The sequence below is a fragment of the Pogona vitticeps genome, chromosome 4, assembly GCF_051106095.1.
Source record: "Pogona vitticeps strain Pit_001003342236 chromosome 4, PviZW2.1, whole genome shotgun sequence".
NCBI lineage: Eukaryota > Metazoa > Chordata > Lepidosauria > Squamata > Agamidae > Pogona > Pogona vitticeps.
The window spans coordinates 88,808,607-88,835,763 of NC_135786.1; the positions used below are offsets into that span (position 1 = coordinate 88,808,607).

General features: G+C 40.5%; 1 long non-coding RNA gene across 1 annotated transcript; it reads left to right on the plus strand.

Annotated features, from left to right (window-relative positions):
• On the plus strand, window positions 1–25,250 carry LOC140706681 (uncharacterized). Its single transcript, XR_012086485.2, has 2 exons — window positions 1–10,922; window positions 11,805–25,250. It is a non-coding gene; the product is annotated as an uncharacterized LOC140706681 (long non-coding RNA).
• Window positions 25,251–27,157: the final 1,907 nt, after the last annotated feature.

Here is a 27,157-nt window from a genome sequence, read left to right on the forward strand (position 1 = left end):
GTGGTGCCTCGCTTAACGATTTTAATTGGTTCCAAAAAAAACATTGCTATGTGAAAACATTGTTAAGCGAAACACCGTTTCCCATAGAGATGCATTGAAAACCAGATAATCCGTTCCAAATGGAACGGATTACCATCCTTAAGCGAAAATCCCCATAGGAAAAAACGTTAAGCGAAACCCATTGAAATGCATTGAAGCCTATTTCAATGGGGGGGAAATTCACAAAAAATTCAAAAAGACTCAGAACAAAGCCAAATTAAGTTAACGAAGGTTTTATTAGCTGCACTAACGATTCCAAGCATTTTAAACATTTTTTAAAACATTTTAGAATATTTTAAAAATAGCAAAAACGGGGCTGTAAAAAAAACGTTAAGCGAAACAAGGGGACCTAAAACTGTTATCGTTAAGTGAAGCATGGTCCCGAAATCGTTAAGCGAAAATCGCCCATAGGGAAAATCGTTAAGTGAAGCACAAGATCACTCCAAAAAAGCCATAGTTAAGTGAATTTTTCGTTGTACGAAGCAATCGTTAAGCGAGGCACCACTGTATATGATATTGAAACAGCTTTTGATACATTTATTCAAAACATAAGAGGGTCATTCGAAGAGCCTTTCAAACTCATAAACATGTATGAAGCAGAACTAGGTCTGCTTCTTTTGGGGGCAAAATGTTGGTTCTGCTTGATATCTGAGGTACCTTTGATACCGTTGACTATGGTATCCTCCTGGGGAAGCTCTCCGAGTTGGGAATTGGTGGCCTAGCTCTTGCTGGGCTCCAATCCTTCTTGGAGGACCATTCCCAGAGAGTCCAGCTTGGAGAGAATAAATCGGCCCCATGGCTCCTCAATTGTGGGGCCCCGCAGGGATCAATCATCTCTCCAATGCTGTTTAATATCTATATGAGGCCGCTGGGTGGGGTCATCAGGAGGTGTGTTGCTTTGTGCCACCAGTATGCTTATGACACAGAGCTCTACATCTCCTTTTTTCCACCAGCAGTGGATCCTGTTGAATCCCTTGAGTGCTGCCTGGGGGCTATACAGCAGTGGATGCAGGAGAATGGACTGAGGCTGAACCAGGACAAGACAAAGGTCCTGAGGGTGGACACCCCTTCTATCAGTGGTTTGGGAAGCTCCCTCTCTTTTGGGGAGGCAACTCTCACCACCAAGAGTGTGGTCTGCAACTTGGGGGTCCATCTTGACCCAGCGCTTACCATGGAATCCCAGGTGGCGTCTGTGCCCACTTACATCTTTGGCGGATTGCCCAGCGGCGCTCCTATCTTGATGTTGAGTCACTCACCACTCTGGTCCATGTGCTCATAGTCTCGAGTTTAGACTACTGCAATGCTCTCTACATGGGGCTGCCCTTGAGACTGATGCGGAAACTACAAATGGTCCAGAACACGGCTGCCAGACTATTAATTGGGGTGAAAAAATCCCAACATATCTCCCTCACTCTGGTTACCCATTCGTTTCCGCATTGATTTCAAGATACTAATGCTTACATATAAAGCCCTAAACGGTTTAGGGCCTCGATACCTGGCAGAGTGACTGTCCCCACCTAGCTCTACTCTCATCACTCGATCAAGCCAGACTGGGCAGCTGAGGGGCTTAACCCCGAGAGAGGCCCAGAAGGAGAGAACAAGAAACCGGGCCTTCTCGGCAGTGGCCCCTCATCTTTGGAACACCTTACTCCTGGAGATGCGACTGGCGCCCTCTGGGAATTTTTAAAAACAAGTTGAAGACTTGGTTCTTCCAGCAGGACTTCCCCCATCTCATTTATTTATTTATTTATTTATTTATTTATTTATTTATTTATTTATTTATTTATTTATTTATTTATTTATTTATTTATTTATTCATTCATTCATTCATTCATTCATTCATTCATTCATTCATTCATTCATTCATTTATTTATTTATTTATTTACCCACACCATTACCAAAGGTCTCTGATGGTGTTGAAAGCCACTGAGAAGTCCAGGAGAATCAACAGGGATGCATTCCCCCCCACGTCTCCTGGCAAAGGTTGTCAAACAAGGTGACAAAAACAGTTTCCATCCCATAACCCGGTCTGAAACCTGATTGAAATGGATCTAGATAATCCATTTCATCCAGGAGAGCTTGGAGCTGCTCAGCCACCACACGTTCCAACACCTTGCTGAGAAAAGTTAGGTGTGCCAGTAGTCAATAGTTGATCACTAGGCCTGGGTCCAGATTAGGCTTTTTAAAGGAGTGAGTGATTCACTACCTCCTTTAATGGGGTGGGGACCACTTCCTCTCTTAACAAGGAGATGATGACCTCCAGGATCCAGGTGTACACTCCCCTTGCAGATTCCTTTATTAGCTATGATGGGCAAGGGTGGAATTGCGTAGTGGTGGCACGAACCGACCCAAGCACCCTGTCCACATCTTCGGGTTGTAACAACTGAAACTCATCCAATAAATTATGACATAAGTCCGGAGCACTAGACACAACCATGGGCTCTGCATCAACAGTGGAGTCTAACTCTTTGTGAATCTGAGCAATTTTTCCCTCAAAGTGTGTAACAAATTTGTTACAGTGAGCCACTGAGTGGTCCGGGACCTCCACGAACCATTAGACTGAAGAAGGTCCCGGACCACTTGAAATAGCTCTGCTGGACGACACTCCAAGGAAGCAATACGGCTGGAGAAATGCTGGCATTTCACCAGCTGTATTGCCACAGAGTAGGCCCGATAATGGGCTGTAAGCTGTGTTTGGTCAGTCACAGCGATATTTCCTCCATCTGCACTCAAGCTTCACATAGCTCAAGCCATTACATAGCTTCCTTATCATATCTTGGATCCTGTTTTCTTTATTGATCTTTATTGCTTTTATGAACAAAGTTATTTGAATGCTGTTTTTATCTTTTGTATTCTGTAACCCTCCCAGAGTAGATTCCTGAATCTAGATGGGCGTAAAAAGCAATCAATCAATCAATCAATTGATCAAACAAACACATTCTTTTCAGCCATTCAAATTGTCTGAGATTTTTTGAAACAGAGCTTCATTGTAACTCAGCTACATTGCAGAGCTTTGAAGGATGCGGTGAAGAACAAATTGTATAACATGCTGAAGCCATCCATGATTGAGCAGTGATAGGATAGTGCTCTGGACGGAGCCCAGAGTATTATTCTACTGCTGCTTATCTGTGAATGGCTTCAATGTGTCATTACATTTGTTCATTTTAAAAACAGGCTTCCAACATGTGTTGCATTGTCTGCTTTTAAAAAAAACAAAAACCAGCTATTGAATGAATGTGACTTGGAGCCCAAACATTTTTTCATTATGTCCGTTTGGAAGGAGATAATGCTGAAGGATAAGTAAATAAAAAACTCATATTAGATTTAGCTTTTGTTTGTAAAATATAATTGTTTTGCAAATCATATCACAATTGTGAGAAGATCAAACTGGAGTGGATTTCTTGACAGTTTTTTTTTTGTAAAAACAAATTAATAATAATAATGCAGGACAAATCTATTAGCAAACAACTGCTCAATTACTCATGAAGCATTTAGATGAACAGACATTTGCTGATTGTTGCATCTTGGCTTTTCCCTCAGGCTAATCTGAATATTAATTTCTATTGGATGTAATTGACAACTTTCCAGTAATAATAAATAGCAGTTACTCTCCCTTTCCAATTACCTTTAGACAACTTTACAGCATCTACCATGGCACAGAGCAGGCATACAGTCTAAAGAGATTTGCCACTCAGTCTTAATTCTGTTTGCTCACAAGCATATCCTCTTGATTTGTATTGGTATTTATTTTCAAAAATATATATTCAGGATGTGGCACCATTTAGGATGGCTATGAAATAATAGGAGCATATGATGTAGCTGAGATTGATTGATTGATTGATTGATTGATTTGATTTGATTTGATTGATTAAAGCCATTTGGCAGAAATACGCATCATTTCTGGTCGCTGCAGAGCAGTTTTTATTTCATTTTAAACCTAACCCTATTAGGTGGAATAAACACATTCAGCTTCAGACTCCATGCCCCATTCTTACCTTCTGGATTTGCTCCTTATTTCCAAATTTGGATCTAGTCTGGTCTCTAGTCCCGCCAACCTAGCAGTTCGAAAGCATGCAAATGCGAGTAGATTAATAGGGACAACCTCGGTGGGAAGGTAACAGCGTTCCGTGTCTAAGTCGCACTGGCCATGTGACCACGGGAGATTGTCTTCGGACAAAACGCTGGCTCTATGGCTTGGAAACGGGGATGAGCACCGCCCCCCCTAGAGTCAAACACGACTGGACAAAAATTGTCAAGGGGAACCTTTACCTTTACCTGGTCTCAAGTCCTGAATCAGAAGGTTCTACCAGCAGGACCCCGCCAGACACTCAAGAGTTCTGGATTTCAAAATCTGAAAATCTCTTCATTTTCTAGCAATTGAGTCATGGTGGTTGGTGTTGTGTCTCTCATGTTTCAGACCATTTGTGAATATTCCGTAGGACCATCTACACTTTTGGTTCTATATCTGACAGTGGTATTAATTGGTCAGAAAGTTGGGCAGAGTTTGTTTTGGTGGAGGTTTTCAATTAGAAGCTGGACAGCCAACTCTAGTTCTAGGGACATTGTATTTCATTAGATGTTACTTGTTATTAAAATATTATCTCATCATGTTACTTATTACCAACACACCACTTTTCTGGTTAATTTTTAATCCCCTTTTAAAACACACACTTGTAAAAAATGCACTTAAAACAAACAAACAAAAAGGAAAGAAAAGGAAAAAAAGGACCAAATTCCTTCCTGTCATGACCCCAGAAAAGTAATCCTCTAGGAATAAAATGTAAATGTTACTTGCTCAATGAGCTGGGTATCTGATTGTGGAGCCGAAGGTTGGGAGTTCAATTCCTCACAGTGCCATCATGGAAAATGGCCAGCCTGTGTGACTGTTGCACAATCCCAGGAGGCCTCATTGAAGAAGGGACTGGTAAAACACTTCTGAGTACTCTCTACGTAGAAAACCCTGGAAAGGGTGGCCGTAAGTCAGAAGCAATTTGACAGCACATTATTATTATTCTAAGTAATTATATTAAAAATACAATGATGTTAAATGGTAACTGGTATTCTAAATGCCATATCAAGTGATACCTTGGTGAGGCCAATTTACTTTTTTTTTAAGTACAAAATTATGTGCAAGCTTTCAGGTTTAAACTGCCATTTCCTCAAGCATGGTGGTTGGTGGTACAACAGGTATATGTGTGGGAAAGAGGGATAGGGAGAACAAAGGAGGGAGAAAGACTGGCCCAGAACAGTCAGATCGTAAATTCTTTATGTCCCTGTTTGGTCCCAGATAGAGAGGAGAGAAACAGTAAACATTCAAATATGAAATGATGTTGACAAAAAAGGAATATGCTTCACATAACATTAGCACTTTCACAGTCTTGGATTTCCTGCATCAAGCAAGGGATAAGACTCCAATTCTACAATTTACTTACTTACTTACTTACATACATACATACCTACGTACGTCCGTACGTCCGTACGTCCGTGCGTCCGTGCATGCGTGTACCTTTTTCTTTTACCTTTTACTTTGCAATATGCCTTTTACTTTGTAATATTAGACTGAGAGTTAATGAAATGACAACGGCTGAAAAAAGGGCACCTTTTTTAAAATGTAGCTTATGCCATGTAAATAGGGTAGTTTCATCATCCTGCAATTGTCATTTTTAATTTAAATTAATTAATAACATCCTATTCCCCCCACCCCACTTTCAGGTATCTATACTCCCTAGGAATCCCTTTCAACCCAGGAAAGTCTTTGGCAGCCTCAGGATAGGGTGGAAACCATTAATAGAAAAAAAAAAACACAGTACCAGGTTACTGCTGCTAGGATCGGGACCACCAGTGGTGATATGGTGATGATTTTTGGCTGCTGTGAAGGGAGCCCTAGGGAGCCTCAGGATCCCTAGGAGGAGATAGGAAGCTTCCAATTAATTTAAATTAAAGATTACTGTCTCAAGACAATGATGCCATCCTACTTGAATCCTGAAGTTGCACAAGAGGATTTCAGCCACTATTTAAGTATCTCAATAAGGAAGGAGAAAAGAATACTAAATTTCACTTCCCTTCCCTCCCTCCCTCCTTCCTTCCTTCCTCGTTGGTGTGATGACTTAATCAATTACAGAGATGGGAGACAGTTCAAGTTCAGGTTTGCACCTTATGCCTTGGGTCAGATATTATTGTTTACTTATATGACTAACAGCATTCACAAGTAAAATACATGGAATCAAAAGTTATTCTGTATTCAGAAGAGATGAAACAATGATAGTCAACTGGTTCTTTAAAGACCTTTAAAATCTATCCATGATTCTCTATTACAACTTTCAAAAGAAATATTCAAATCATCATGGTGGTGTTTTGATAATCTCACAATAAATTTGTAATAAAAATGGGTTGTATTGGGTTATGTAATTTTGCTAATGGAATGGCTTCTGTCAGTCCAACCGGGAGATGACCAGTTTCCCATGCTCTGTCCCACAATTTTCTCTGAGGGGCTGGAAAACCTTCTGGAGGAGGTAGTTGAGAGATGTGGAGGACTGTGAGAGAAAATCAGTCTCATTGGGCGAGTGTATTTTTTCACTAGTGCTCCATGGTTTTCAAGGTTAAAACATCAACATCAAGTGCATGAGGGGCTTACTTGGGAATACACCATAATTTTTGCAGGAGTAAAACAAATATTTCAAGAGCTTCTGAGTTGTTTTTACCAGACCTGAACTGGCAACGGTAATGCTTTTAATTCTTTCTAGGATTATCAGATCTCTGGGTACCAGCTGAAATCTCAGGGAGTTGGTATCCTTGTGCATAAGTAGTCCCTGCCTTGACACCAAGTCCCTCACCATGCTGGTCTATGCATTGGTAGTTTCGAGATAAGACTACTGTAATGCTCTATACATGGGGCTGCCTATGAGGCTGCTATGAAAACTTCAGTAGGTCCAGAAAATGGCGGCCAGACTCTTGGCTGGGGTGAAGAAATACCATCATATGTCCCCCCACTCTGGCCACCTTGCATGGGCTACATGCTCATTTCCATGCCAGCTTCAAGGTGATGGTGCTGACTTGAAAAGTTCTAAACAGTTTGGGACCTCGATACCTGGCAGAACGCCCCCTTCCAATGAGAGCTGCCTGTTGTAAGCAATCTTCCCAGGTTTCGAGGTCAGTGCAGAACACTGACCGTGAGAGAGGCCCAGAAAGAGAAGACCAAAAACTGGGCCTTCTCGGCAGTTGCTCCCCATCTCTGGAACAATCTCTCTCCTGGAATTCACCTGGCCCCTTCACTGGGATGCTTTAGTTTAAATGATCCCTGAAAACATGGATTTTCAGGCAGGATTTCCCTGGAGTATTTAACATCCCACCACAGCACTTTTTTTGGTGTTTTATCCTACTTGCTCCACCATTTTGCCTTTAAATTATCCTAATTATTTTTAATTTTTACTTACATTGCTAGTCTATGTTTATTTAATGTATAATTTTGATTTTGATTGTTGTGTTTATTGTTTCATATTATTGTTTATCAGTGGGGTTTTTTTGGTAAACTGCACAGAGTGGCCCTGGCAGCCAGATGGGCGGTATAAAAGTCAAGTAAGTAAGTAAGTAAGTAAGTAAGTAAGTAAGTAAGTAAGTAAGTAAGTAAGTAAGTAAGTAAGTAAGTAAGTAAGTAAGTAAGTAAGTAAGTGTGACGTTCCACCCACTGTTCCCTGTTTGTTTCCCCCCAAACCAAGGTTCACCCTGGCGACGTTTTCTCTTTCATTGGCTGCCACCAGTGGATAACCCTTATCCACACTTGCACAATACTTGAATCAGACACTTGCTGCCAACATAACTTGTTTATTTAGATTGAATTTGAATCACAGATGTTCTTTTAAATCATTGTGTAGAATCACTCATTAAAACTTCTTACCTTTGGTTACACGTTCAATTCCTCATTTGTTTTATTAATTTATTCACTTTAACCAACTTATTAATAATATCAGTTCTCTCAAGTTCCCTGACTATCTACCTTGACTATTCAATTGCTCTCCTCCACACTCTCATTCTCTCTTTCACCTTCTCTCCTTCTAACTGCCTAACTGACTCCGCCCCTCCTGTCCTCTCATAGGCTCCTGCACTTGAGCTTCAGCTATGAGTGACAGGAGAGACATGGGCATTCTGTCACAGTAAGTAAGTAAGTAAGTAAGTAAGTAAGTAAGTAAGTAAGTAAGTAAGTAAGTAAGTAAGTAAGTACTGTATACCAATTCCCCAAGTAGGGAGAAAAATTTCAGGGCAAGCCTGGACACCCCTTTTCATCCATTCCCAGCTGTTGTCAAGAATCACTGGCTTAGCATGGTGATGTTTGTTTGTTTGTTTTCCAAAATAGCAGGGTGGGCCTAAGTGTATGTAACCACCTGCTCTCTGCTCAGTATGCCCTGCTTCTGCCTTTTGGGCATGCTGATGGTGGTCCCATCCTGCTGTTTGGAGCAAAGCCAGGAGCGGAGCATCAGCACTGCAACTCATAATTTTTCTTCTTGTACAAGCCATGGCAGCTGTGGCACAACACTGAGAGAGAAGAAGGCTCTCCCTTGCCACCTCTTGCCTGCCACACCACATTGTACAATCATAAAGATCAGCTCCATCTGATCACAAGGAGCTGCTTCCAGTCTCAGTTGTTGGTACTGGAATCTCAGGAAATGGGATGCTGCTGGATTAGAAGTCATCTTATTTCTGGGCACATTTTAGAAAGGCAGTTTGCTTACTTAAAAAGTGCCAGTTTAGCTTGTGTATTAAGATTCCCTCCATTAATTGGTTTCAGGCATCTTATGTTTTTCACAGATATTCTATCATTTATATTGATCACCATAATTAAATGGAATTCTTCATAATTTGTATTAGTGAATTCTGTTATTACACTTTCCCCCCCCCGCCCCCTGCAAAGCCCTGTTCCCTCTATCTGTTAGTTTGTTGGATGCCTCCCTCGTGTGTGGTTGGCAACTAAAGCAATTCCCATAAGGCTCAAGCACTCATGTATGAATTGTTGATAACAGACAGTATTGACTGCCTTGTCATGTAATTGGTTCTTCTCCTTCTCTCTTCTCCATTTACGCGAATGCTGTAACTACATGCCAAATTTATGCTATCATGAAGCTCAACTGTTCTGCACAACGGCACTTGATTTATTTATTTATTTGCAGAATATATATCCTGCTGCTCTTCCATTGTAATCACAATGCTCAGGGCCGCTTACAACAGATTTAAAAAACAGCTACAAAAATATATCAGCGAAGAAATATTGGAAACAAGAGCAACAGGAGTCAGTGACAGCATTCAAAAGCAGTTTGAAAAGGACAGTATAGTATATTAAATAAATAAATAAATAAATAAATAAATAAATAAATAAATAAATAAATAAATAAATAAATAAATAAATAAATAAATAAATTTGAAGAGGACAGTATATTAAATAAATAAATAAATAAATAAATAAATAAATAAATAAATAAATAAATAAATAAATAAATTCAGTTTCTGGCAAGCCAGATACATGCTGGAACTAAAAGATCTTGAACTGGCACCAGAAGGTGCCTAAGCCCCCTCCTGCATGTCAGCCAGCTGTGCCCAAATGGCTCTTAGGGTGTTGAGGAGAGCTAACCAACCTTAGAAGAGTAAGTGAGGTCATGCAGCTGAAGGGCCACAGTTCCCCTATATCAGCTTGCTAACTCTTCAGGATCTGTTTGTTGCCAACAACTCCCCAATGCCCTAGGAGATGTCTGTAGGAGGCTACAGGGAAATGGAACGCTCAATGGCAGTGATTTTTTTTTTCAGTCCATGTTTCCTTGTAACTGTAAGCAGCCATTCTATCCACAATAAATTCAATGAGTGCACATGCTTTTATGTGGGAATGGTGGGAACAGTTGTCTCCCCAGAGGAGATGCTAAGCCATTGGTTCCCAAACTGGGGAGCATGCTTTGTTAGAGGGAAGTGAAGAAATCCTATGGATGAGACTGAGATTTTCATGAAGAGAATTCCCCCCACCCTCACCCCACACTCCATCTATACATATTTCTGTGAGGGATATTGTTATTAGAAATTAAGATCTCTCAGGCAACAACAGCTACTACCAAATGTGCTTCTTTTTAATATGAATTCATCTAATTACTCTTCTCTACTGATTTTAAGTTTCAAATTATTAATTGATTATTTTTTGTTAAAAGGGGGCTGGGTGGTGGTAAAAGAAAGGTGGGAGGGGGTGTTCTGAACTCTGTATTCTCTGGGTGCCGGCCTAAGTTGAGCTGGAGGATGCTGCCCCATTGACAACATTGAATGGTGAGTCACTTGTCACTTCGGATAGTCCAGGTGGCTTCTGTGCTTGCAGTTGGTGTTGCACATTGCCTCTTTAGCATGCAAGCTCAGAAAGCTACCTTAGCTAGCAACATGGAGAGAACAAAAGGGAATGATTTCAGTTTGGCGCAGTAGCCATTAAGAACAATTGTGGCCTCCATTTCCTACTCAGAGGTGAAGACAATCGTGGGCTTATATGGCTGGACGAATAATCTAGGGCACAGTTGCTCTGTGGTTAATGCTCCTTTTAAAAACCAGCGATCGCCCTTGTGTTTGAACAGGTTGTATGTAATAAATGGCTATTAAGTTTGAGGATAACTGGCGTATGCTGCTTTTTTTCCAGTATTCAAAAGGTGTGTAGATGTGTCTCTCTGCCATCTTGTCCTTTCCCTCAGGTAGCCAAACGTCTTCAGTCAGACATGGGCATCAAATTCCTTTATGCACTTGATTCTAGAAAGAAAGAAAGAAAGAAAGAAAGAAAGAAAGAAAGAAAGAAAGAAAGAAAGAAAGAAAGAAAGAAAGAAAGAAAATGAAACAAAAAGACAGAGATAGCCCTGGCAGGCTACTCCTCATGGTAAAGTTAGCCCACCTTCTTCTATTACATTGGAAAAGTGGATATGGGATCACATAACTAGTGGAGGCCCACAAGCAAAATAGCCTCATGTGAAAAGTGAAATAGTTCGAAAAAGTTGTGAAAACTTTTTTATTTGACAGAAGCAATTTTGAAAACAGTTAATTAGATTAAGATGATCCAGAGCAAAACAGAGAGAGCACTGCAGTATTATCAGCAGTACAGAGTTTGTTCTTCTTTGCAGTTCATGCTGCAACTTACCATAAAAATCTTCAGGCCAGATAGTTACCAGGAATTCAATTATTTTCTTTTCTTTTCCTTTGTCAGGAACTAATTGTGTTAAAACAGGACAAATGTTTTCACGAATATGTTCTAGTTCTTTGGTTTCATGGGACAACTAAAAAAAAAAATGGAAGGGGAAGCTGATGAAATGATATAGTTCACAGCAGGACTGAAAATCTTCATTTTAAAAAAATCAATTGAGATGGTATGTTGTATGTCATCTACTTTTTCAAGCTATTGAAATTCCTGTCAACTTAATTGGGCTAATCACCCCCTTTGAGTTATGCATGAAATGTGGAATGTACACAGAGAGGTGTTGAGACCCAGGAGTTTGTCTTGTGATGTCAGAGAGGTAAAAATAACCAGCTTTTGGCTTTAATAAGAACACTTGTCCAAAAAATGAAAAGCAGTGGCCTCTTTTCGAAAGGAAAGATGGGGTTAGGATCTAATTAATTAGTGAAAGGAACTTTGCTAGGAGGAGTGGCTACCCAGCCCCAGTTAAGGTGAAAGTTTTTCAATTCCTTTGGAATCTCACAGCTGAACTCATAAAAAAGGAGAATAATTAGTAAAGATCAGCTTTTAATTTTATCACCCCTTCTTTAGTTTGCAGGTCTGAAGGAAAAAAAAATGCTTCAGAGGAAAAGAAGGTCAGACATGAACATTTGGTGTGACATCATCTCTGTTCTCTTTCTCATAGCTGAGGAAGGATTGTTGTTGAGGTAGAAATCACACGTCCACCTACATGTTGCCAAAAAGGAGAAAAGCTGCCATTCAAAATGAAGATGAATTTGCATATGCTAATTGTTCAGCTGCAATTTTGGACAATGTTGATACAGTTTCAATAGAAGTACAGTATATCATAGCGAAATGGAAAAGACAGTGGCTAGGTGCCTGTTCGTCCTGTGTAGTTGATTAGCAACTTCAAGGTCCCACATTTGGAATCCCTCTTAGAACTCTATTGTCATTGTTTTTTAAAAATATTATCACTGGTCTATTTTCTTGTTATCTGTATCTGTTTTGCTTCAGTTTACCTCTTATAAATCTGTTTTTGACACTGCATGTAAAGCAAAGCCAATTAATTTTATTTATTTATTTTAATAACTCACACGATTTAATAATGGAAATGTAGGTTGTTGAAATAAATAAATAATACATAATCAAATGATTATTGATTACTGGATGACTGAATGATTATTCATTACTGTGATGGTTTTAATAGTTTTACTCCCTAACTTGTTTTTTTGTATACAGTATATGGTTGATATCCATCTTGAGTACTGTACTAATTTTTAGGGGAACGGTGGAATAAAAGGATAAAAAGGGAGGGCACAGTTTATAAATAGCAATCCAGGCAGCCTCTCCATGGAATGAGTGTATTAAATAATCTTAATTTAAGTTTGTAGTACTGTACAGATATTACCCTGCTGAGAACTTAGCTATTCTCTCTGTGGCAGGGATAGAGAAAGTGTGGTCCACAGGCTACATAAATCAGCACCCCCAACTCCCATTTGTTCTATTATTATTATTATTATTATTATTATTATTATTATTATTATTATTATTATTATTATTATTATTATTATTATTATTATTATTATTATTATTATTATTATTATTATTATTATTATTATTATTATCATCATCATCATCATCATCATCATCATCATCATCATCATCATCATCATCATCATCATCATCTAAAAGGCCCCTTGCACACTCTAGGAAATGCAGTAGCAATTCCACCATGTTTTTGCCTCCCGTCAACCTCTTCTGGGTTCAAAGGGACCCTCTTTCAAAGCCAGAAGTGACTATTCAAGATCATAAACAAACCGGGTTGTGGGGTGAAAAATCTTGGCAAAATGGCCTCCCACAATCTCTGGAAAGAAGGAGGAACCTTGTGAAGCAAAATATTTGGGGGCATATGTGTCAGGATGGCCTTCGCGGGTCCAGAGAGAAGCATGTGTGGCCCCCTGAACCTCTGAATTTTGCCCACTTCTACTCTGTGTTGAATGTTGCCCACTGAGAAACTTCAGACTACCCTGTGTTGTAAAGTGATTCTGGTTCAGCTTCAACATGATTCAGTAGCTACTACATTTGGTGGTAATGAATTGCAAAAAAACTCAGAAGAGTTAAAGTGGGAAGACACATACTTGGTAATGTGAGGTAATTCACTCATGGAGTGTGAGGGCAAAACTGTGCTCCTTTCCATTCGATCATCTCCAACTTGCTGTAATTGCGTTTTTTTAAAAAAATTCCCCCCTAACTTGTTCTGTAGTTCATGTCTAAATACAAGAAGATGTTTATATTGCATACATTCAGCTTTAATTGGCCCTTAAAAGAAGGTGTTGATTAGAATCTGCTCAACATCAACAGCTAGCTCGCACAACATTCTGTAATTACTGTTTATTAATTTAGTTCAAGTGGCACAGTTGAAAGCCCTGCTCAGATGGGAGAAGTAAATTGTCACTGGTATTGAATATGCAAATGATCTGCTATGCAAGTTTCCATGAAGGATGCTTAAAGTTAAATCCATAAAGCATTCCCATTTTATCCAGCAGTGCCGCCATATGACAACTTTGCCTGATAATAGTAAGAACAATAATAATAAAGGCAAAAAATATTCCAGGACAGCTAAAAGTCTTATTTGATAAACATCCTGGGGATAAGATTTTTTTATCACAAGTCGCTCAGTTTTGTTGATCTTGCACTAATAGACATGGTATTGATTTGGTGACTCACTCCAGGGCATGCTTCTTGCTTATGAAATAGCTGGTATAGAAACTAGTTCAGAACAGGACCATGGCATGGAGTCTTCAACCCATTTTTCTTGTCATGGTCCCCATCCATGTGAGAGTTACGGCTGCTGTCTGCTTCAGGGAAGAAATTCTCAATGTTGGCTTCCATACCAGGGGAAAGATCAGCTGGGTTTAAGCCAATCTATATGGGACCAAAGGATTCACTATCACTTCCTTTATGCCACAATCCTGATCTGATTGTAGCAGAGAAAAAATGAGTATGTTAAGTACCAATCACCTGAAATCAAGCACACAAATACCAATCATATTCAGTTGTTGCATATATGATTGTAATCAACATGGTTAGAGAAGAGTGACTAGCCCCCCCCTCTGCTGTTACATTCTCCCTGTGGAGAGCAATATGTCTAAAGGGGAGAAATGCATGCTCGTGAGTAGGCTCTTGCTTGCATGTAGAGCTTAAAGGAGCTTCTCCTCTTTGAACATGTGATGGTAGAAAGAGGAAGGGCTAGTTGTTTCCTTCTAAATGTGTTGAGAACAACTGCGTAGGTTATGGTAAAATAGGCCTAATGTTACATATGATTTGGTCCTCAGTCTGTAGGATACTCAAAGCATTACTGTGTTATTAATTTATGCCTGCCATGGGTTTCTTAAAGAATCCTGGAAATTATTCTTATCAGAACTAGAAAAATGTAAAACCACATGTGTTGCAAATACTGTGTACTTCCAGATGACAACAGCTATAGAGTTAGAGACTCCTAGTGTGTATTCTTGAAGGCTTTCACAGCTGGGATCCAATGGTTGTTGTAGGTTTTTTGGGCTTTTTGGCCATGTTCTGAAGGTTTTTCTTCCTAACGTTTCTACCCAGCCACAAGGACCGGTGATCACTGCACACAAAAGACTAGCTAACACCCATCCATCACAGTGACAGATCACCTCCCCCCCTTATCACAACAATACACCCATAACAAAAAACAACCTGATCACCATAATCACTCAATCTCCTGAAAAGGACAAAAAGCCGATCCCACAGCTATAAATATTCAACTATCCCACACACTACACTAGAATACAGACAGAGTTCTAATTCTTGTCCTCTGAAGATGCCGGCCACAGAGACTGGCGAAATGTTAGGAAGAAAAACCTCCAGAACACAGCCAAACAGCCCGAAAAACCTACAACAACTGCTAGCATACCTTGCCCTTTTCCCTCTTTTGCTTCTTCAAATGAGAATGATACCCCTAGACTTGACTTCATTTCTCCCCAGACACCATTTTGTTTTATTTCCCCTCACTCCTGGTGATGTACTTGGAGGTAGCCAACCTAATCTTTTCTCATTTCCTAATATTTGTTAATTTGAGTGAAGCTGATTCCAAGCACCAGTTTCTGCATAAGTTACCAATGGCTTGGGAGGGTACTGGGAATTTTAACACCCATCTCACAGAGCTACAGTGGTATGGGTTTCAAAGGCAGCAGACATAACTATGGTTTAAATGTGGAATAAATATACAGTCCAAATAGATGCACCTTTACACTGTAGGGCAGTAAATGTAGTCAACACATGATGATATACAATGGTGTAATCCTATTCCCTTCTTAGCTTGTGTGTCTGACCCCTGGAGTCAAACAGTTAGCCTGGGTCTGTGGATATCGTTAGGACAATCTACCCCCCCCCCATAGTTTAACAACTGCTATGTAATGTTTTCTTCGTTTTATCACTACCACATTTATCACAAAGATCAAAAGATATGATTGTCTTTTGTATACTATTGTCCATGGCATGCTTTGAAGCCCAGATGAAGCTTCTGTTTCTGTAGCCCCTCTGACAGGTAGGCTCAGAACTTTTAAAGTTACTTTTTTGGTTCCCCAACCAGCATGGCCAGGGTCCATGTTGCTGGAAAGATTGTGGGAGTTACAGTTCAAAACAAGTTATTTTCCCAAGCTATGGCTAAAGGGGAAAAAAGGAAAAAAGAAGAAGAAAAGAAAAAGATAAAAGAAAACACAGATTTGTGTGTTACCAATACACATTTGTGTGTATCTTTTTTAATTTTTTTAGAATTCAGAAGAGCTGCTTAAGGCGCCTTTCTCCTCAATATCACACTCTTTTCTCAATAGGCTAAATTTTGATAATTTATTGGTGAAATTATTAATCTATATTTATGGAAGGATTTCATCTTGGAAACAGTGGTGAGACATAATTCTAAGAACAGCTGACAGGAAGTTTAGGCCAGCAAATACCACTCGAGGTCTTGTTTTAAAACAAGCTTGCAAGCTCCCTGTACTGAACTTGTAGACAAATAACTGCTGTAAAGTGCTGTTGCCTTCTGTTAGTCAATGAATTGGAAACGGAACATTTCTTACTTAAGATGTCATATGATAAAAGCCCAAGAGCTTTGAAAGAACCATTATAGGTTATTGTCTAAGAAGAAATAAGCTATCTGAAAAGTCTGCAATTATGAACTTCCATAAGAGCATGTAAAAGGTGCATTGAACTCTTTATGTGATATTGAGTAAATAATGTATACAGAGAAGTGTCGAAGCAATTTATATGATAGTCTATATAGTCATATAAGACTGAGTGTAAATGTACTCATAGAATCACAGGATAACCCATGTCCAATACAGGAATCCAAATCAAATTATATCTGAGAGATGGTTGTCTAATTTTCTCTTGAATGCCTCCGGTGCTGGAGCACTCACAACTTTCCAAGGTAATTGGTTTGATTGTTGTACTGCTCTAACAGTTAGGAAATTTTTCAGCAAATAACTGGCATCCTGTAACTCGAGCCCTTTACTACATGTCCAGCACTCTGGGATGATTGAAAACAAATCGTGCTCATATAGACAGCCTTTCAGGTGTTTGAAACATGCTGTCATATCTCCCCTCAGTCTTTTCTCAAGGCAAATATGCTTAGCTTTTTTAGTTTTTCCTCATAGGGTTTGGTTTCTGGTTCCCTGATTATTCTTGTTGCCTTCCTCTATACTTGTTCCAGTTTGTCAGCATCCTTTTTATGTACAGTGTCCAGAACTGAACACATTACTCAAGGTAAGGCCTAACCTGTGACAAATAAAGGGGGACTAGTATTTCACAGAATTTGGAGATTACTCTGCTGTTAATGCAGTCAACGAATGGGGTCACGAAGAGTTGGACACGACTAAACGACTAAATAACAACAAATGCAGTCAAAAACAGCATTGACCTTTTTTGCAGCAACATTGCACTGTTGACTCATATTCAACTTGTGATTTACAATTCAAAGATCCTTCTTGCTTGTAGTATTACTGAGCCAAGTATCACCCATCTTAGAACTGTGCATTTGGCTTTTTTCCCCTTAGGTACTATGTTTCTCTTGGTTTTGCCCCAATTATATTAATCCAGATGTTCTCAAGGGGACTACCAAGCTCATCTTCCTGCATTTCTATGCAGGAATATGTATTCTAGGCATATACTGCAACTCAATCTCCCTTTCTATTATTTCTGGGGTTTTTTGCACAATTTCTATCCTTCAATTGCTGTATCTCAGTCATGGAGTTATTCCACCAAGTTTCATTTATCCCTACCAAGTCATATTTGCCCTGCTAAACCAAGAGTTTCAGTTCTTCTTGTTTGTTTCCCGTACTCCCGGTATTCTTATATAAACACTGGAGACTGTGTGATTTGTGGCCTGCTTTACGTCATACATTTTTATGAAGATTATTATCAGCCCCCATTAAAGCTGCTTGGTCTGTTTCTCTTATGGTGCACAAGTCTTCATCTGTCCTTACCTCTGAGCTTGAGTCTCCCTTACCCTTCCAGTTCAATTTAAAGCCCCCATGGTGGTGTTCTTTATACTGTGACCAAACACATTCTTCCCAGTGCTTGTGGGGTATCAGTCCATCTTCCAGGAAGCATAGCCCTTGGTCTCAAAATTCAAATCCCTCACACTGGCATCGCCTTCATTGCCAATCATCCACCTTGAGTATTTTCCTTTCTTTTTCTATTGCTCTTCTGAGTACTGGCAGGATGGATGACAGACTCTCCTTCCCAAAGCTTCAAAGTCTGATGTGATTTCTTCATGACTCCTCTTGGCTGTCTCTCTCTCCCCCCCCCATGGATGAGAAGAAAGTGATACACATCTGTGGGTTTTATGAGTGGTAGCAATCCTTCCATTACACCTCTAATCCATCCTTCAAGAAGATAGCATATCTGGTGGGTCCTTGGATGTTCCTGGCATTTTTCAATTTCAATCCCATGCAGTAGGGAGTCTCCTACTACAACTACTTTTTTCTTCTTTTTATAGGGTGTGAGTTCATCTTGGCTGAGTTTCAGCCTTTCTCATGGAGTCTCCTATATGTCTTCCTGTACATGCTGCCTGCCAGACTCATCTTCAAGAAACTGAATGCAGTTTTGCAATGCCACTGGTGAGGATCTTCTTCTTTTGCTCCTAACTGTGACTCTTTTCCATGGTGCTTCCTCCATTATGCTTGTTCTCAGCATTCTGATCCTCTGCTTTGTATTGCTGTTCTTCTACCTTCTGTCTCTCCCATGACCGCTGCTTCTGCTCAAGAGTTCTGTCTATGTATCCTTCATCTCCTCCTATAGCCTTAAGCCTGGCCACCTGCTCCTCCAGTTTTTTCATTTTTCCTGAAACAGTGTTACCAGTTTGCACCTGCTGAACAGGTATGCTATGTTGTTCTCGGGCACAAACACAAACATGGCACACACTTTGCAGGTCACTACTACTGAACTGTCTCTTCTTCCATATTTGCTGTTACCTTTTTTACTTTCTTCTGTTTGTTTATGAGTCCCTTTCTCTTGTCTTCCTTGAAGGATGCTGGGAAGGTCCACCAATATATACCTATATCCAGAAATGAAACATTTTGTTAGGGGCCTCCCCCTTGGCCTTCCTCACTAAAGTACTGTTAGTTGTCCCTGGTTGCTTGCTTCCTGGGATCTATCTGAGGGCTGTCCTGGCATATATATATGATATATGGATCACTGATGGCATAGTTTAGATCAGAAAAAATGACCTCATCCACAATGTTTCTACTTAGAATGATCCATCCTTCCCTTTTAAGAGCTGTCACACACCTTTCTGGCCCAGTAGTACAGCATGCATTCTTTTTTGCACACTCGTTTAGGCTGAAGATAGCAGCCTCCATCAGCCTCTGCCATCGTGGCTGCAGATTCTGGGGGCGGGGAGAGAAAAAGTGGGAGGAGAATGAGGGAAAGGAAGCAGGGAAGGGGAAGGGAGAAGATGGAATGATATTGACAGAGGGAGAGAGGAGTAACATTTTAAAAAAATTCACTTCCTCTGACCCTCTGCAGACAATCAGAGGAAGTCCTTCAGTGACCATGGGCTATGGGGGTGGTGATCATTTGCTGTTCAAACAGAAGGAGCATGCTAAATAGCACATTGCTTCTTTCCCAGACCTCACTAGATCCTTTGTAGCCTGATCCATCCCACATCCAAAATGGACAGTCTGGAAAGGCCCTCAGTTTTATTCTTTTGCTATGCTCTGTTAGGAGTCACCTTCCTTTTCTCTGTACAGAAACCTGCCCCACCCCATCTAAAATCCTCAAAAGCTGCCTGCTGCTATTCTAGTATTTCTGTAGCAACTGATGGATAATGCCATTTGGATTTAGGTAGTTGGTGTGCAGTAAGCCGCCCAGACACCCTTGGGTAGAGTGGGCGGCATATTAATTAATTAATTAATTAATTAATTAATTAATTAATTAATTAATTAATTAATTAATTAATTAATTAATTAATTAATTAATTAATTAATTAATTAATTAATTAATTAATTAATTAATTAATTAATTAATTAATTAATTAAGCCACAATTAGAATAGGCCTATTTAAGCCAATGGAACCTATGGAGGCATTGACTTAAAAGATTCTCACTGATTCAATGGGCCTACCCTAGTGTGAATTATTATGCTAAGCAACACAATTTCAACCATTATGTGGGCATGAGAGGACCTCTGCGTGCCTATACCTCACAGAGCTTAGAAAAGTGACTTTTTGGGAACACGTCTCCCAGAATTCCACAGCCCATATCGGCAGCTACTTTTCCAACGTCTAATGGAATTGTTCTGCCATCTTATGTCCCCTTACTGTTTTCTTTGCCGTGAATGCCTCACGAATGCCACATGGATATCTCTTGTAGTTTTAGAAGAGGCAGCCATGTTAGTCTGTGCTAACATATTAGGCAAAATAAAAAAAAAATAAAGAAGAAACAAATGTGCCCATTAGTCTTTAAGTTGCCACAAAAGTTTTGTCTTCTTTATTTTTATTTTGTTTGATACAAATATTTATGTTACAGATACAGCAGCCACACATTAAAAGTTCTTGTTTTTAACCAAAATGGGTCCAAGTTATTTATACTGCCTGAAGCAGAGCAGCCAACAACACTGCCTCCTCACCTAAGGCCAGGAGCACATATGCAGTGCAAGGCATATGGGATGTGTGGGCAAACTCTCTCAAATATCTCAAATAAATCCCATAACTAAGAATCCCTTGCTTTGTACCCATCACTGGCTGACTGAAGCAGCTGGCTCACCCTCTGTGGTGGTAGGCCTGGGTCTGCTTCTAGTAGCATTTAACAACAGTGGATTGTTAAGAGAGACCATAGAAAGGAAGTGTGGGAAGTTGCTACTAGAAGGACTCTACCCTATAAAAGCCTGTTTTGGCCACTGGAGAAAAGGACTCCTTCCATTTTTCTGGAAGCTAGTAAAAACAAAGAGGTGATTCTGCACATCTGGTGCCTCAGTGACAGGCTTACGTGCAATATAAGCCCAGGAGTACTCTACATTTAAAAAGTTGTCAACACATGTGGATCTGATGGCATAATTAAGGCTGTATGCCTCAGATCCTTTAAGAAAAGAAAAATGATGAAGGGGGGGGGATATACTGCTCTGTCACACAAGCCGAAACTTGCCCAGCTCTGATTTTTGAAATCCTTGCTTCTTTGAACTCCATGCCAATCCCCCCTTTCTCTTCAAATTCTTATGTTGCTCCTTTCTGTCTCATTTGTTGATTACTGGGTCTTTAATACAATTTAGGAGCTTAATGTTGTATGCTCGGATTGATCTAATTTTTGATTTGTGACGTTCTAAGATGTTGAAATTAATTCTGTATGCTACATTCCTGGTGCAATGTAATTTTGCTTTAGAAGAACAATAAATGACACATTTTTAAAAAATGGTTTAGGATAAGTCAGCAGTTTTAATACTTACCAGCTCTACCGAACCCCAAATACAAGTACTGACTAGAGTTGACAGCTACTCTGATACTATATATCCTTCAGGATATAAGCTACACTCAACATTAAGAGTGATACTTCTGAAGCTTACACAGACGGGACCCATTATAGACAATATACACCGGGGTCAGGACTACATCACTTACTTTCTTGCATTTTAAGAGGTACTTTTATTGCAACTAACCTTGAATAGTCACTATTTTTACATTAATATTGAAGACTCAGCTCACTTGATTGCAAAGTAATTTTTCAGTTTTGCTTCCACAGTGGAATGCAATATCCACTTCTCTGATACTAGCCAAGCTCAATTACAGCTGCAACTAATGTTAGCAACAAGGTTGTGCCCTCTGATGCCACCTGAGGTTTTGTACACAGAAGGGGCATTGTTTGTCCCTTTGATTGCCGTTGGGATAGCTGCTCTGATGTCACAGAAGGACTGGGATATTACAAAGACACTTGAATTCACGAATGTGTGGCAAATTAAAAGCCATAGTCAAAACCTTCAGTGTTTAGCATGCAGAAGCTTCTAGACTTCATTTGGCTTGAGCATGCTTAACTTCATATTGGACCTGCTTGCATTAGCCTTTAAATGTCACCCTATAGGTGGATGGTTAGAGATCCTTATATAAAGAAAGCGCACAGGCCAGCCAACAACAAGTAGCTTAGGAGCTGAACAGTGTACTGCCATTCATAATATTTTTCTGAAATGTCATGCATCCTGAAATGAGATGTCCCTCCATCACAGGTAAATGAAGCAGTAAAAAACAAACAAACATAGTTCCGATATCCCCTTGAATAAGAACTTGGTTCTTGCTCTTGTTTTTTCTCATTGTTCAGGGACCAAAGATTATACAGCTTATTCAGCTTTCTCAGTTGTATGAAGTGGATGAATAATAACTGTTTGGCTTTAGGAATTAAAATGTACATTGATGTTATGTAGGGTGGACAGCTCACATGGCATTGGCTGAACTCTCAAGGAATTGACGTGGCATGCTTCCTCACCTCCTGTCTGGGAAACAAATTTATGGTGGGTGACACCGGAAGAGGAGCAAGTGTTTTCATAGAAAAACCTGGACACCCATCTCTACGCTTTCCCAGCTGGTGTAAGGGTTCACTTGCTCAGCACAGCATTATTTGTATGTGGGTTGTGGGCCACAATAAAAGCAGAGCAAGGGGAGGAGATTGGCCAGTGGCTACATCCAATTGAGTCCATTGGACCATATAGGGCAAGGCAGGGAGTGGACCATCAGCATCATGAGCTGTCTTATTACAGCCTGGCAGTAGTGGTATAGGGCCTGGGAAAATAGTTTCTGTGAGTTGGCAGTAAGCTTTCTCTAAGCCCCAACACAATATAAGGCCAGGAAAATTTCCTCACTGGCCATGTCTGCCATAGGCAATACAACATGAGATACAAACTCTACTACAAATGGTGAGAACTGTTGTGGATGGTGGGGACATTTTCTCATCTGCCTGCATGAACACCCAGTAGATTTGGGGCTGATGTGTTATATAATCAGATGGATATTATTATGATTTTGAACTCTTCCTTGTTCTGTTTTGTTTGTTGTCCACAACGCACAGTGTGCTCATTTCCACAATGACTCGCCCATTCCCAAACCTTGCCTGCCCTGAATTTCTAATCTTTGAAGGACCCATTCCCATGACATCGTAAAGCCCTGCCCTTTGATCTTAGGTCTCAGGGAATGGGATACAAATGATAATTCATCTTCTCAAGGCTGTGCACCAAGTTCTTGTGGGTAGTTCCAAAAAGACTTTGGGACTTTAATAAAAGCATATAATTTTGGAACTACCCACAAGAACCTGATGCACAGTCCGAAGAAGATGAATGAAGCTTACTTCGCTGTCTGGATAAGTGAAGCATCCAATCAGCAGGCAGAACTTTTCTGTATAGTATACGACCTATCCGGAATTGGTCACAATGATTGGCCTTTATCTAGCATTTCCTGTAACCAATTTGCAGCATTTTAAAAATCAAAAGTGGAGGCCCTTCGCCGGGATCTTGCACCCTATTTGAAAATAGTGGATCGAGCTGAGACATCCAGCACAGTGCCTTGTCCATTGAGAATTACTCAGTTTCAACCTGTGATGTCCGCAGAGGTGGACAAGGTCCTTGATCACTGCCGAGACACCACCTCCTCCCTTGACATTTGCCCAGCCTGGCTAATCAAAGCTGCGAGGCCAGTGATAACTGAATGGGCCACTGAAATAATAAATGGATATCTTCTTGAGGAAACTCTCATTAGGCCCATTAGAAAGAAACCGAGCTTGGCGGCAGACAACGTTGGCAATTATAGGCCCGTCGCCAATGTTTCTTTTCTTAGCAAGGTAGTTGAGAGGGTGGTGGCCAACCAGCTACAAGCTCTTTTGGAAGAATCCAATGCCCTGGAGCTATTTCAGTTGGGCTTTGGGCCGCACCACAGCATGGAAACGACATTGGTCGCCCTGCTGTATGACCTACTTAGGGAGGCCAACAGGGCAAAATGTCCTTGCTTGTCCTCCTTGATATCTCAGCTGCCTTTGATACTGTTGACTATGGTATCCTCCAGAGGGGGCACTCTCCAAGTTGGGGATTGGTGGCCTTGCTCTTCCTTGGCTCTGGTCCTTCTTGGAGGGCCGTCCCCAGAGACTTCAGCTTGGGGAGACTGTATCAGCCCCATGGTCCCTCAGTTGTGGGGTCCCGCAGGACTTGATCATCTCCCCAATGCTGTTTAACATCTATATGAGGCCGCGGGGGGGGGGGTGTCATCCGGGGATGTGGAGCTTCGTGTCATCAATATGCTGATGACACCCAGCTCTACATCTCCTTTTTTCCATCTGCAGTGGATACCGTTCCATCCCTTGGGCGCTGCCTGGAGGGCGTTCTGCAATGGATGCAGTCGAATGGACTGAGGTTGAACCTGGACAAGATGTGGATGGGGAGCCTTGATGTCAGTGGTTTGGAGAACTTCTTCTGTTTTGTGGGGGTGACTCTCACCACAAAGAATTCGTTTCACAGTCCTGGGGTCCATCTTGACCAACTACTTATCATGGAGACCCAGGTAGCATCTGTGGTTTGGTCTGCCCATTTACATTTTTGGCGGATAGCCCAGCTGCATCCCTATCTAGACGCAGGGGCACTCACCACACTAGTCCATGCTCTCGTAGTCTCAAGGATAGACTACTGTAACACTTTCTACATGGGGCTTCCTTTGAGACTGATGCAGAAGCTTCAAATGGTCCAGAACACTGCGGCCAGGCTATTAACAGGGATGAAAAGATTTCACCATATTTTCCCCACCTTGGCCGCCTTACACTGGCTACCTATCTGCTTCCACATCAATTTCAAGGTGCTAACTATTACATACAAACCTTAACGGTTTAGGCCCTTGATACCTGGCAGAGCACCCTCTTACTCCTAGTTCTACCTGTACCACCTGCTCCAGTTAGGCCGGGCGGCTGAGGAGCCTAACACCAAGAGAGGCCCGGTGGGAAAAAACTAAAAATTGGGCCTTCATGGCAGTGCTGCTCATCTCTGGAACAACCTACCTGTAGAGATCTGCCTGGCTCCCTTGCTGAGGGTCTTCAAGACTAACTTAAAGACATGGCTATACAGGCAGGCTTCCCCTACAATCATTACCTAATGACAGTCATTACCTATCTCCTCTTTTCTTTTTTTCTCTTCCCCCCCCCCCCTTTCTTCTTTTCCCATCTTGGACTCTGTGATTAATCTGGATTTTACTTTAGTTTATTTTTATGATATATGTAAATCGCCTAGAGTAGACACGTTCTAGATGGGTGGTATATAAATCTAACAAACAAACAAACAAACAAACAAATAATCGCTCAATGTTGTTTGTTTTTTATTTTGTTTTGTTTTCTTAATGATCCAATAAAGGTATCACCTGTTCCTGCATTTGTATTGTTTCAAAGACCATACAGCCATTTCCTGATTTTCCAGGGAATGGGGTGCTGCTGACCTGAAAACCCTAGTGTTGAATCTGTGGTGGGCAATCCCCAGAATTTATTTATTTATTTAGATCCCTCCCCCCTTAAAATGCTATTTTTAAAAGCTCCTTTGGACATTCCAATGGCCAGTATTTGTTTTTAAAATTGGGATGTAGGGAGCAGCTCAAATTGCCTCTCATACCCCACAGAAGGCAGAAAAGAACTTTCTGAGCAAGTGGTTTTGCAGTGTGAATGAGAGGGTACTGGGGCTTCAGGAGGGTGTCTTTAGGCCCCTGAAGATTGCATGGGGGGGGCTGCATATAGCCTGTAGGCATGTGTTGTCAGCACTGTGCTAAACTGTGATGCAAAAGTAGAAGTACAATGAACAATGACACATCCCAAGTTCCATGTTGTGGAGGAATGGAACGAAATGTTAAATACCTTGGTTTACTGAACAATAGCAAAGCTATTTGTGTACTGTATCTCTCATTATTGTCAGACAAATAAGCCAGTAGAAAAATAGGGGTGTTACTCTTGTGGATGCATCTTTTAATTGAAAAGGGCTTTGCTGTGTTTGTTCTTTGGGGAGTAGATAAAAGAGAGATTTATTGGAGAACTTTATTTGGGTTTGAGGAGCCGTTTGTCCAAGTGCTGCGCCTTATTAATAGCCCTTTGTTCTTGTTGCTAACAGTCATACAGGGATTTTTGAGTGGGATACTCATTTTCTTCCAAGTTCTATCAGTGAAGTAATCATTTTTGGCTTAAGACCAGCTGCCATTTGCTTGCTTTATGAAAATATAACACCCGCATCCTACTGAAAGCTGTTTTCTTTTAGGCAAAGGCTTCAGTCTCAGCTGGATTTCAGTATCTGCCACAAATGCAGGGATTTTGGTCTTTAAAGAAGAGAGATAATGTTATAACATTTTGATTACCCTTTCTGCTCCTATCATTCACAAACCATCTTTTCTAATTACGGCATTAGGACATTTACATAAGAGGGGGAAAGGGGTCCTTTAACTACATTTCTATTATGCTTGGCACTTGCGTGAAAGGATATTATATTCATGTGCATTAGAGATTGGTTATAAAAAGATCAAGACAATAACAGCAGATCAGACGATAAAGGTTCCCTTTTCTCCTCCCAGACAGGCTGTCTCTGACTGAAGAATACAGTTCATCAAAAGTGTCTGCAGGTTGTCAAACTCAGTGAGATTTGGGGACACTCGGAGGCTGTCATGACCAACAAGAAGAATTTTCTGTAGGGTTTTGCCATCACTCATCCTTAGGAAATAATCACTCACTACATTCTGCATGCTCTCATGATAGAGCTCTATTGGAGAGAAAAGAGCCGTTTTATCAAAGGACAATATATCCCTTCTCTTGGACCACGCAGCTTCCATTATCAGGCCATAATAAATCATATTTATGTTCTCCGTTAATAAGACTGATTACGAAGCAGGTTATGAAAAAGACATGGGGTGGGGGGACCAAAGCAGGTGAAAAGATGTTTTAATGAAAATATGATAAGGAAGCCACTTCTTCGGGAACATTTCATGTTATTATTTGTAATGATCACAGACAATTTTTGATGCCTCTTATTTAGCAGTGGATTAAGCTGCATAAACTGGCCCACTGGTTAATACATTGAAATAGAGAGGGATGGGCTGGTTGGATAAGGGGGAGGAAATCATAACATCCTTCTTATGTCCGGAATCATTACATACATTATAAGCATAAAATGAGTTTAATGTATGTGCTTTGAAATGAAGAAGAAAACAGAAAAACCAGGGAAGGCTGATTTTAATGTTCAAAATTATTCCAAAAATCCCCACCAACCTAATTCATCTTTGTTACTGGCGGTGCATTTTCCATGAAATTTAGGAATGTCATGTACTGCTTTCATCTGCTTCAAATTAATATACTGTACTGCTCTTCTTGCCTTTCTCACTTTCTTCAAAGTTTTCCTTGCAGTACAGTACAAAGAGACAAAGAAAGATGGATTCTGCACTC